The 13953-nt window shown below is 41.2% G+C and overlaps 1 protein-coding gene across 20 annotated transcripts in view; it reads right to left on the bottom strand.

The window, feature by feature from the left end:
• Window positions 1-13953, bottom strand: part of LOC139989767 (protein turtle) — a 156689-nt gene that overhangs the window by 127229 nt on the left and 15507 nt on the right. For all 20 annotated transcript variants that reach the window (XR_011800404.1, XR_011800405.1, XM_072008335.1 and 17 more), the window contains exon 2: window positions 1658-1710. The gene's annotated coding sequence lies outside the window, so the exon portion shown is untranslated. The remainder of the gene's footprint in view (window positions 1-1657; window positions 1711-13953) is intronic.

Genomic DNA, 13953 nt, shown 5'->3' with positions numbered 1-13953 from the left:
GAAAAATCGAGGTGCGCTGGAACGAAGTGACGGGGAATGCAACGATGAACCGAAATCGACAAAGACTTCGGGAAAGACCCGTTTCGCGATAAAGAAATGGAAGGAAAGCAATATCGATGAACCCTCCATCTTCAAGATTTCCCTTGCTTCGGTGAATGCTAAAAAGACAAGGCAATAACGTGCGGATGAATATGAATTGTTGTAAATTCTGACGTGTAAGTCCATGCACTCTAAGGGTACCAGAAGATAACAATTTTTGATCTTGTCCTACTTTGGCATCGTTCAGCAGAAAGGGAAGAAGATTTTGACAGAGAAGCATTCGAAAGCGTAGAAACCCTACGACAAATAATAAAATTGTGCGTACATAACGTGCTGGCTGTCGCGGATTTTAACTGTGGTACCATAACGCCATGACGATAGTGGAGAATGAACAAACTATATCGACAATTCGATACACCTGCTTGCTCGAAACACAGAATTCCGTTCCTTTAGCTAACTCGTTAAAATTAGTTTAAATTTATGTTCAGTCCTTTGAAAGATTCACCTCATCTACTGAACAGAAGTCAAGAGTTCCAGAAAAAGGTAAAATAATTTAGTATGATTTGAAAGCGTGAAACGCAAAAGTACAACGAAATGGCAAAGCAGCTAAACGCAGTTACAGGAATAGTCGAGCATGATTTGAACGCTAAATTTACTCGATGCTGATATCGTGCAGTACTTCATCTACATCTAAATGGGCTTATTCTTCTTTTCATCTGGAGAGCGTGTCTATTTACACCAAAAGAACATCATGGCAATGCAGGCTTGATTTCAATTAAACTCGCCAACTCTACCGAGATTTTTTCGCCTGCCTCATCTCTGATGTTTGTATTCATCATGACGGTAGGCAACTTGTTCGTATGCGAATAGTACGATGCAGTAAAAATATGTTTCAGAACCAAAGAAAACGAATAAACGCATCGCGATCAAGTTAGAGGTAAATTTTGTCAGTGACGAGTACAAATATGTGAGATACATTATAATTCTAAAGTAAGGTTGAACCTATGTTTGTGCAGAATGTTAAATTCTTTGGAAAAAGATAAGGAATCTAAATGGCGAAAGAAGCGGAATGTATCAAAGTGGACGACAAAACCTCGATGTAGGTAGGTTCCTTTGGTTCGATACATCCCTTACTCTGAACTGAGACGAGTTTTTCCATTGCAATGCAGAGGCGGTACGGAGACGTAAAAGCAAGCAAGTGAATAGTTGAAAATTACAGTGAACTCGTCCGTGAGAAGGAATGCTAACTTCTCCGCTCTCCGTATCCTCTCCTTCTCCGCTTTCTTTTCTTCGTGCTTTTTTTTCTCCTCGTAAAGAATCTTCCAATCACCGTGACAGATACGGCCGACTTTGATAACACGTTCGAATACGAGAGTGCACTTTCAACCAGAAGTACGTCAAATTCTTTCCCGTCAATTATGCCACAACGAAATTATCCATGTGCACACATGCTTATACATTAGAAAAACGTACGAACGGTTAACTTTAAGTAGAAAACTTTTTGTGTTGCCGTGGATATTACGGTAATTCGACAGACGCTGATTATTCCAAATTTTTTACAAACACGTGGTTTATAGTTTACAATAGTAACCATAATGTATAGAAGAAAGAAACTTACTGATTCGCGTAGCTCCGACTCGTCGACGAATCTCTCTGCTAGCGGTTTGAAATCTGAAACACAAAAGAAGTCTGCATTACGTACGAAGTCTGTAGACGTACTACATATATAAGTATATGTTCCAAATATTAATTAGTACATATTTATTATTATCGCGAAGAAAAACCGAGAAACCTTTCGTTTCAGCCAGTCGCAATTGAAACATTGTCCATTGTCTGCAATAATCGTAGCAATGTCCTTTAAGTTTCTTCTCGAGCATCTAACTGATTAAAACTCCCGCTTTTAGTCCGAGTTTCCTGCACAACCTCAAGATACGCTTGGCCTTTTGAGGACAGAGTACATTACCCAGGAATAATTTTACATTTCAAACGTTCGCAAAGATGCGCGAATAATTAGAAAGGAAACTTGATATTCGAGGGAAAGAGGAAAGAAAAAACGACACAGAAGAAACCGACTCGAGATGATTTTATCGCTTTAACCCGTGTAAAACAGATGATTAGTCGACTTGCGTACAAAAAGAACATTATGTCTTGTTGTTAATTAATTTTTCTTTTCATATAAAGCCGTTTGAAGCTTTTTAGTAACCACAAGACAGGAAACGCGCAATTTCGCGGCAGAGATTCTTGTGAAAACAATCGATATATTCAGATACTTTTAAATTTGTTAAATTGTCTTAGAGTATTTAAATATTTATCGAAATAACGAATCATCGAGAATTCCACGAGAATGATGAAAAGAATCGTCCATTTCATCGATGATTATTTTAGTCCGCTAGAGAAAAACATGTATATATAGCAGGTTGTGTTTCCGTATGATAAAAAGGCACGTATGTCGAAAAAGCATAAAATGTCATTAATACGAAGGATACATTAAGAACGGCGAAGAATATGTAAAGTATCTGCTTTCGTTTGTTGTTGATTGCCACTGGCTCTTCATAGTTTGTCTCTCTTGTTAAAGCTTTTTAAACACCTTTTTTCGATTTGATATTTCTCTCTCAAAAGGATAACAAATTTGTCCAGGAAAAAACACGTTATTTTAATCGTTCTTTTTTTAATACGCACTCTATCCGAGACTTCTTCCCCAAATTATGACTGTTCGGTAATAATCGTATGCTAGTCGGAAATAACAGTGGAATAAACTGGACGGAAAGGGAAGTAAGCGCAAGTGTTTCACATGGCCTGACGATTAACTACGTAAAATGATAATATCTTGTAGCGCATTGCGTGCTCCAGAATATTAATTCCCCTACTTGAAAAGAACATCGCCCATTTAAAACAGCCCGGGAATTCGATGCAACGAAAATTATATTTGAACGAATGTTGCAGAGTGCTTGACTATGATTAGTCACGAAGCGCACATATAATTCATATTGCTCATTCATTATGGATTTTAATACTGGTCGTGTCAAGAGTACGTCATAAATTAAAGCCTGTGAGATGACAGTTCACTGAAACGAATGAACCCAGGAAATGCCACGTGGACGGACAGAATCAGAGATCGGAATTTTTTTCCGATCAGTCTCTCAATTCTCGGCCGAACAGGAATCGATAGACCCTGCGGACACAAGGCAATCAACAGCACCTCTCACGCGACCCTTTGTCCGCGCGTACACTCGCACACTTGCACGCGTTCACGCGTGCAACATTAGAATGCATAATTTGCAGCGCGCACCACCTTTCGAATATCCGATTAGGCACCACCGCAATCTTTTTTATTCAAAATTATGGATTTCATCTTCCGCCCATAGTAAAACTTTGCACGGCCGAAGGATGAAAGACGGACGTGGGCGAACGACACGGTCGAATAGGATAAAGATGCAAATACCGAAAGCATCACAGTGAATAGAATTTCGTTAGTGTTCGAAGCAGCCGGAAATTCCAAGTTATGCGGCAGCAAGAGCCCCACAACGAACCCCGAAATGGTGGCTTTATAACCCACGCGTGTTCACGTACTGTAACGTTCGCACACTTGCGAACGCGTATCCGACGAGAGCATGCGAGGAAGGGCCATTAAGAGGTGGCACTACCTAGTTTTCCTGTCGTTTCTTCGTGATACTGCCGTCTGGCAAATGTATTACCCCCTCCCTTTAATTACACGCGTTACGTACGCTCGTTAATTAGGCTGCACTCGGGAATCAGAAAGCCCGCTAAGGGTTGCACGCAAGTCATCGCGAATAGTAAATGCCTGTGCCACGCGATATTTTTGCCAAATGAGACTTTCGTGATTTCGGTAGATACGTTATATAATCACGTTTCTTACGTAGCTCGCAATATTCTTCATAATTTTCCGTGTAAATGCCAACCAGATAACACAGGAGTGTCTCGTTACGTTCTTTTACAGTTCTCCACGGCTCGATCATGAATAAATATATACAAATTCTTGTGCGCCAAGATAGCATTTTCTCGGCTTCCATACTCGAACGATCGAATGTATCGTAAAACGGTCAACAAATTTAAGTACCTACTACTAGGAATAAAAGGAATAAAGAAGAACAGAAATAGGATGGTTAGTGAAGAATCAGGTTTTCGGTCATTTTTATTCCACGGAGTACCCGTTAGTACGCAATCTCTATTACAGCTGTGATATATAATGACTATGTGCTTATAATAACTATGTTCTTGGTCGATTTCATTAGAAACGAATCAAAGGTACTTCACGATCTGTAAAGTGCTAAGGAAAACTGTGTCAAATCTATGAGACGTACAGCATAAACGAATTCTAAGAATATTCTGTGAAACATCCGTATAAAAACGAGAATATTAATAATTTCACAGGCGAGTCGCGATAAATCTCGGATAAAGAAGCTAGAACTTTATCGTGAAGATCGTAAGCGAGGAAACGCTCGGATTTCAGCGTATATCATAACCCGGGCCGAGAAAAAACTTTACCACCCATTGCTAGGAAATATAGCGCCCCATGATACAACGAGAAATCCTGTGGTGAGCGGCATGGCGTTCTCACTGGTCCATATAACTACTTGTTATAGCATGCAAGCAACCGTGATAAAATACAGAGAGGATCGTTAAAATGTTCCCCTGTATACCCACAAGAGAATATACTTGTTACCTTTTCTCAAGAACAATACAAAAAATTGTCTCAAGTCGAACGGTACACTCGTAGAGAGAATCGTTTTATGTCGTAATATTCACGATAAGTAATGTACGCGAGAGATCGAATCGCTAACGTAATTCAAAGGAATCGACTGGTTGGCTTTGATCGTGGAACTCACGAGTCAGAATAACGCGTGTGCTCGTACTGTGGCAAGCGTTTATCAGCTTTCTCTCTCCGTGAACTTGAAATCGAATTACACGCGTTCACGCACACGAGCAATTCGCTCTTACGCAATTCCCCGTAATTCCAGACACACGAGTACAGTCCGCGAACCGATAGCAGAACCAAGACCGTGAAATCTACAGTACCTACTCTACGACACGTCAACGACCACCTTGCAGTCTTATTGTCTTCGTTGAGAATACAACGTAGTCACAGTACGTTGCCATTCGCCAACTTTATTTGCCACAATATCCAAACGACGATTACCATGGTGTCACTTCGTGCGAATAATTTGCATACACGACACGATGGTGAAAACAGAATCAGTTCTTCTCTTTCTTCTCGAATACGTGAATAAGAAGTCTGTATGTAGATAAAACGACGCAATTTCCAATAAAAATCGTAACGGAGTTTAATTTACACGACCTCCAATAACTTCGGTCTTGACTCGATTAGTTTATCGACGTGCGAGCTCTAATTAATGAATTGCCTACCACGTTCCCAAGCACGAACGAAATCGAATGAAAAGCATCGGAAGAAGTAAGGGAAATGGATGAAACAGATCAAATTGAAATAATCGCTCGAGATCTTCCTTGAACCTTCGCCATTAATATGCAGCGATAATCCATTTGAATTGGAAAGTATCTTCCAGATAAAATGATAGAACACCGTCCTTCAAATTTTATCCTCTAACGCAAGTTAAAGTTGTCGCGATAAATTTATACGTTTTCTCGCGATTTATGTTATTCGTTTCTCTCGAAATTATAGCACTCAAGGAATACACGAGGTAGTTAATTCTTCCTACTAACGTAGGAAGTCATTTGCGTCGTTAGTTTAGAAAACACCGTTCTAGGCAGTTTTACATTTTACCGGTGCCGAATTCATTATCGCATTAATTTTAAAAGCCGTCGAAACGATCTCTCGCCTCGCGTATAACAAAACCACCGTCGTTACTCCGACCATCAAGCTGAAATGACCGATGGCGTTTACGCGGCAGTAGCCTATTCTTTCTTACACAAGGTTTGAACCCTTTATTCTAAGCGAAATAATACCCTTCTCGTCCATGAGCCGACGTGTCGACGTGTCAGTTACGTAATTGCGCCAGCCACACGCGCCAGTGGATTCGCTAATTACGAATAACTGAATGAAGCGAAGAAAAAGGCCGGTAGTAGAAAATAGAGACCGGGGATGAAAGATTCACCGTACTGTACGTATATCTTGTTTAGGTTGCGTACAATATACGTCACGCAATTCCCACCACCATGGCATGACATCGCGGCATCATGAATTCACACACCCAGTAGGAGTGCGTTCACTTCGTGCTCGACGAGTCGTTGATCGTCTCTTTTCTTCTGACAAGTATCCCTTGGACATTTTTATCGACTTGCGGATTGCTCGTTGCAAAAAGAAAAATGTATAGAACAAGAAATTGCAATCATAGAAAGAGGATTCGGTGAGACCGATTGCCTTTCGTGGATCAGCAGATTTTTTAGTAACAATTTCATCAAACCAGATAATCAACAATGCAGATTTGCGGTAATGTACGGGCGATCGCGCTTGGTCTTCGATAGAGACAAGCGATAGTAACGCCGTGTTTCACGATGCATTAACTGCAGCTGTCGCGGCACGTCTGCACAGGACGGACTAGGACCGAGCTATTACATTATGCACATGTGGGTCACATAAATACATCGATCTCATTGGTCGCCGATAGCAATCGGACCGATCCATCCGATCAACGTCAGTGGCAATGGTACAGAGAACGTTTCAGATGCCATGCTCTTGGAAGATGTTCAACCTCTTGGTATTCCACGACAAAGAGCTTCGTTACTTACACGAGTTTGATTCTAATACATCCATCCAATTCTATCAATACCTAACCCAAATCTTTCCAACGAAACTACTCGACAAACCTTCAAAGAACATTTCTGTAATCGTATAGTTGATTTTATTGTACTAAATATGAAAGGAGCTTCACTTTAGAACGAAAACCTTAATAAGACTTGGTTCGTCGTGCTGCTGACTGCTCATTAGTCGATTAAAAAAGCGTATTCTGATACGAAAAAAGAACGGGTAGCTTCCAGCGGTTCCGATGAAACTGACTCACGTCGAATTACCTCATTAACGATGTAATTGATAAAGAGTAAAAACATCTGTATCTAGTTTAATGAAGGGTTTATCCATTCACGTCGCGTATTTTCACTTTGACGTTTTACCGTGCGCAAATGACATTATTGTTTAAAGGAATTGTTTAAGACCGAATAAAGAAAAAGGGGGATATGATACATTAGCTTACCCTAAGTTTTGTCTTTCTTTACTTCTTTCCGCCGAAAGTTATACGTACGGAAGAAAAGTAGTAATATGCGTTGCTGAAGGGTGTCACAGTCGTTAAACTTAGCGCCGAGTCAAACCGTGGGAAAGAAAGGAGAAAGAAAATGATACGTGCGCAGTCACTTGTAAGTTCAGTGGCGAAGGTAGAAACTAAGGTTAGAGGCAGGAATAACCCAAGACTTCTATCAAAGTGGATGGGGTCGAAGTTAGTAACTAAACGAGTTTCTCGCTAACAAACCCACTGGCGCGAAACAATGTCGCTGACAGTCGAGGTTTACGAGGGAATTATTGGAGAAGCTGCGTTAATATTGTTCAAAAGTTTGCGCTACGTGATACAACGATAGGAAATATAGGAGAATCGAGTGGAGAGAAAATGGTTATCCAATAAATTTGAACGATAAACTTCACATCTCCGTGGTTACCACGGAAATTACTATGGAAAAGTAACCGAAGTATTAAAACGAAAGAGCAAGTTTAGAAATTTAATTGACCCGATCGTTTAGCGACGATTTGAAAACGAGCGCATAACCTACGATAAAATCGTGTAAATTACCTTCCGGCTAGATCGAGTTTCCCATAAACAAAAGCAACGGTTTATCGAATGTAATGAAAAATAATAGTTACCCAACGATATCACAATCGCTATTAACATATGAAAATGGGGCATTTATGGGGCCGCTTATTATCATAAACGTGCATAATAGGAAAATAACAGGTCGAAATAACATTTCTCCCAAGATAAAGAAATACGTAGCGCATAAAGCTCGCGCCCTGAATTCACTTTTCATTCATCTCACTCGGTAAATAACCGCTAATGAGATGTTGGAGAATAAGGCAGCGCTATTCAAAACCTTTATTAAATCAAGTAGCAAAAGGTAGCGAGATCGTTTGATTTAATCAAACGGCGTATTATAACATAACTGTGTTATCAGCGTTGAATTTTGTAAATTAACGACAAACTTAATCTTCCAATTTGTCGAGTTTCGATAACGGTCGGAATAACGTCGTGAAACTTAACATTATTTCCGCAAAATGTAAAAAAGACACGATGACCGTTTCTTCGGCTTATCTCGAAGGAGGCGAAGCAAGGCGAGACAAGGCAAAGCAAAAGGAAAGGAGTTGCCAACGGTCGAAGAAAGGTTGGGAGATAGGAGGAAGGTAGCGAACACTCGACAACTTGTGGATCGTTTCATTATCTTGGAGTGGTACTCGCGCACAACTTCTAAAGTTTGCCGCGCGGATTCGGGCCATCCGGCAGAGCAGAATAATCATATTACCCATGCCGTGGAGCCTTTGGCAGCCACCCTCTTGACACGATCCTGGCTAGGTACCACGAATCTTAACGCGAGATTCCTATTCGCCACCTCAGATATCATCGGTGTAAATAGCTGCTTGTTTAAAGGGTCTATGTTGTTGTCTGCTTTGAATACAGCCTGCGTATTATGCCGTTGGCGTTTACCATTGCATATCTTATCTTGCCTATCTTACTGTTCCGTTTCGCGTAATTTGCATTGCGAGGCAATGCTGTCTGTTTTAATTGAACGAGGAGAATAACTTTGACAAAAGTTACGAAGACGGATACAAAGTCACGGCGAACCGCGTCAAACGATGCTTAGCCATATTTTCCGTCTATCAAATTAGTCGGATCGAAACTTTCGACTTCGAAAATATTCAGAAGTAAGAGAGACTCTTCTCTATTCGAAATTCTATGCAAAAGCAAAGGTAAATTTGTTGTGCACTTCAAGACTGGCTATATTGTAATATAGTAATGGATTCGCCGATATTGACTTTCCAAGTATGTACATATTTAGTTCTTGGGAGGAAGAATCAAAAGTCTTTGGGATATATAAGATCAATGTTTGCTTTTCCGGCAAATACATTTCCTACTATCGACGCATATTTTAATCTTAAAATAAAACTCTGAGATAGTAAATTGGATAGTAGGAGTTAGTCGCGTACATACTTTAACTCAGGTTCGAGCCCGAAAGAAACACGTTCTTTTTCGCTCTTCGTTTACTGTTACCATCAATTACACTCCCGCAAACTTCCATTCGTCTCGAAAATAAGCTCTATCGGAGGCGAAAGAAAGGTCGAGAAAAATACCACGAAAAAAGGAGGAAAGAGAAATTATCGGACTCGAGATTCTTCTCGGTAAAGGAACAGCGAACAAGTTGAAGAAAAGAAAAAAAGGAAAGGGACTAAAATGTAGAGAGGAGGAGCGCGGTTATACGTAATTAAATTTGCAACTGTTAATCGAATTCGAACGGATCGATACCAACTGAACGGCAGAAACGTCGCGAAAGAGTGAAGTCTAGAGGGTGATGCGAGAGGAACGGCTTGGGAAGCGAGCAATGCATTGATCAATAAAATCGGACAAACAAATCGGCTAGGCGAGAGGAAATGGCGGTTAAAACTTCTAATTGGAAATGACCGTGACAGTGACCAAGAGCCACAAACCAAAGGGGAGGAGAGCAAGAAAAAGAGGTAACCCTTTCTCTTCAATCCTATAATGATGCTCTTCCTGTACCTCCTATTGGTCCAATCGGTGCGTCGCCCAAATCGTCGGTAAAAGTCACACGTTCGTCAGAACGCGTTGCAACGTAGCGACGACACGATCTTGTTTCGACGCACGGTTTTTGTTTGCGATCTTTGTCCTGCTCTTTCCAATTCGTTTACGGCCGAAAGGCCGGAAATTCGAATGATTATCACGCTTGGGGAACAAGAGGGTGGACCGAAATAAAGGCTGCATTCAGAATGGCGTCATCGCGACCAGCGTCCTTCTCGTACGCAATTTAGGTACCATTTCGTAAGTTAATCGCTTCATCAAGCGGTGACTCGAGCCATCGCGGATCATTGAGGACAATGTACGTATGCAAATAGATTTGCGAGATTGATGACAGACGAAAGACATATATCACGGGTTATGCTCGTAATCAATTGACCTTATAACAAGAATGATCTATATAAACTGTCACGATCGGTATATTGCCAGCTAGAACGTTATCATCGTTTTATCGATAGTTTCAACGTCATCATAGCTTCTTCGGTGTGGAACGATGCAAAACTTTCGCCTCTATAAATCTGTCCTGTCCGTAAACACATCGATGAATCTATTGCCATTTTGTAGAGAGATCGTCTCGAACGATTCTACCTATAAATCTGTACTCTGTGAAATACCATACAACCCAATACTACCAAACTGCGAGAGAACTTGGACTTTTGTTTTAGGTGAAAGTAATTTTCGACATTGCAAAGGAATTACTTAAAGTTACCATCAGGTAAAAGATACTCGTATATAGTTTAGTTATCTAATTTACCTGTCAGCTCTTACCCATTTACCCTTCTCAACATTTACCGAAATTAATGCGAATCTACTATATTGAATCTGTATCTAACCAATACCTACTATAATTTGACACTTACGACGGTAATAATGAAGTAAACAAGGATAAAAAAGACTACCTATACAGAGAGGACGGATGGAAACAACAAGCCTACACCCAATCAACGATAACGAATGACTCGCAGATTTGGCGTTACCCGTTTTGCATAGATACATACGTTGCAATATATGCGGAAGATGATACATAGCTATGAATATACGCGTACGAACAAATTAATAAACATCGGTTTATCTACTTCTCTATCGATGTCAATCCTTCGTTGTGACACAATAGTATAGACGATAACAGACAAAGTCGGAAACTAACCGTACGAAAAACAAAAGATGAAATCAAATCGGAGGAACTGAATTTAGTTACTGTACGCGAAAGTAAAGAAACAGTGTTTCAACAGTGTATCGCGTAGTCTGTCAAGGTGCTTTTATAACTCGCCATCACGGTATACGAGTAATCTTAATTAAAATTGGCTGGCACGATCGATCGTTAGCTAGAATGCTTGACATCGCATCCCCGGGCACAGAAACCGCAATCGACGCAGCCACGCGGCCCTATGATTATCTACACACGATGTTGCAAGCCAACGGGCTAACGTCGTCTATCGTGCATGAACGTCGTGTACGAAGTCACGAGGAATGCGTCTAAAAAGAGTGGACGTTGGGAAAAATAGAGAAAAATAATAGAGATTGCTCGCATCGAAAGTTGAGAATCGCCAACGACCAACTATTATCAGTTCCTGGTCTATTCCGTATGTGTATTGCAATTTAGTCAAAACCACCTTGCCGCCAGCTCACCTTTTTTCGCTTCTGCTTTTTTTGCGACCAGGTACCGGCCACCGCTCAGTTACACCTATGATCGTTCGGCTGCGTTCGAATTAGTATAGAATCCCATGCGCGGTGCACTTAATTACACCATTAACGTCGTTTAACTATCGATAGTGCTTATGTCGAAGCACAGTTTCAACATAAACAAATATCTACAATAGTTTCCAAAGCATTACGGATTGACAAGATATCGTATCTTAAAGGATCCATTTCAACTAATTAGCGTTTGTTCTAAACGATTTTCCGACAATTGGAATACTCTCGAAATAGCTTAGACAAATACACGATTCTGTCGGTATTATCGGCAACTGTCGATTTCAAGCGAATGCAATAAAGTCTAAATGGGTTCACCGTCTTCGAACGATGGCTCTTCCTGTTCACCGAACCCTCGTACTTTTTCCCTTTAACGATCACGCGACGAGTCGTTGAATGTCGACTGTCCAGGCTGCCGTTCACGAGTTTAGTAGTATCAGAGAAAGAATGCGCGGTTTCCTTCACAGACAATCGGAGACGATTTTACGCTCAATCGTCGATCCTTCCTACTTGATATCTTTTATGAGACAGAGCCAAACGGTCAAGCGAAAAAGGAAGAGTCTGCTGTTGAAAACGCACCTAACGAACAACACCGAATGAATCGGAAACGTCATGCGGCCTTGTTCGGCACTGATGTGACCGCACGCTCGTAAAAGAGCTCCGAAAACATCGTGTCATGGGAACGACCGCCTCGGTATTACAGTCGTTCTTCGGTAGCTTTATTCGAGAAAGGAAACTCCAATAACTGGTCTCCGTTCGATCGTACTCGAGTGCACAAATCGTAAGAAAGTTATGACTCTGTGGAGCAAAAGATAAGCATTGATGGACGATACTTAGACACTTAAACATGATTTCGATTCGAACTCTGTAACAACATCGAGAAGATTGCGAAGCTAGGAGAAAATCGGGCCTACTTCGAAATCGCGTTCGAGAAGGTCGGTGATCAATGTACAATCCAAGCCACAAACGAACTAGATATGTATTTGCGTTACATTAATTGCAGCTGCTGACGCCGATGCTTCGGTTAATAGGTATTTTCAGACTGATTGTTCGGTAATTCCACGAGCATACCGTTAATTAAAATATGAAGTGACGGCTAGGTCGACATTTATAAATTTAGCTAGTATAACTAAATAATAGCACTATCGTGATCCATCAAGCATTGTGATTCGAGTAAGCGTCCCGCAACTGTTTGCTAATTCGTCGTATTCCATCTCGTGGAAACCGATCGAGCCTTGTCGGGAAATATTAACTGCTTTCGTAATTTTCCGATAGACTGTGCGCTACCATGCCGCATCGCGTCACTCTCTGTACCGCGGCGTTCCATGTACCCCGGAAATTCTCTTTAAAACGCTGATTGCTACGTCCTCTGACCAAGTCGTGCAAATGGCGAACAAACGCTGCTTCCATTGACGCGATAACCTCAACCGCTTTAATAACTACCGACATAACGTAACAGAGAGAATGTCGGCCGAACGTTTGTACCAGTAAAAAGGTGAAAAGGTAATAACGACTAATATACGATAGGTACTTAATCCATCGCTCTACATACGTTGATCTGCGACCTTATGGCATAAATCTGATATTCGTTTGGGCGTGAAATTTATCGATCGCTTGGTTTAGCTTTGCGTTCGTATCGCCTCGCATATACGTAAAACGTATAAACGTAATTACAAACTTTTATGTTACGCGTATTAAATTATAAGGGGAGAACTTTGTCTAATGCACGACAACCACACACGAAGATAATACTCCAGAACCAATTTGGAAACATTCTTCGTATCGACAACTGGACAAGTTTAGATGATATATTAAGCGAATCTAGCCGACATAGTAGGAATTATTTATACATCGCAGCCTATGCGTGTATTTCAAGAAACTCCGTTGGGAATGTCTGTTGGAAATTCCTGGTATAAATTGGGAGGTAACGAGTAGTGACAGAGAATGGAGAAGAAGATAGATTAGAAAATGGGAGAAACAAGAGACAACGAATGCGATTAGAGACACTGTTCTAATACATCGACGAATTGGTTTGCCGTTGTAATCGAAGCCAAAGATGGCTGTGTATATGTACGCGGACAATATCGGGAAAGGAGTTAAAGACGAATGACAGGATGGCTTCCCTTTATTCCTGATCCCGGAGAGCACGGAACCGCGGCTTCGATCGGCCATTACTTAGAACTCGATTTATTGCCAACGAATAACGCGCTGGCGCTGCTCACAGCTGTGCTACGAATAATGCAGGTACAGGTGCAGCGAGAGGATGGCTTCCAGGACACACGAATTTATAACGTCTGGGTTGTGTACGCGTCCGACCTTGCTCGGATCGTCGCGTCGTTGGGAAACGAGACCGTGCTTTTCCTGGTATTTTCTTTTTTCCCTCTCCTCACATCCTATCACACGGTTCGTTGCCTGTCCGTCACGAAAATCCCTCTGG

The sequence above is a fragment of the Bombus fervidus genome, chromosome 8 (genome assembly GCF_041682495.2).
Source record: "Bombus fervidus isolate BK054 chromosome 8, iyBomFerv1, whole genome shotgun sequence".
Classification (NCBI taxonomy): domain Eukaryota; kingdom Metazoa; phylum Arthropoda; class Insecta; order Hymenoptera; family Apidae; genus Bombus; species Bombus fervidus.
Note: the sequence above shows the minus strand (reverse complement) of the source record. Positions and strands in the feature narration are given on the sequence as shown.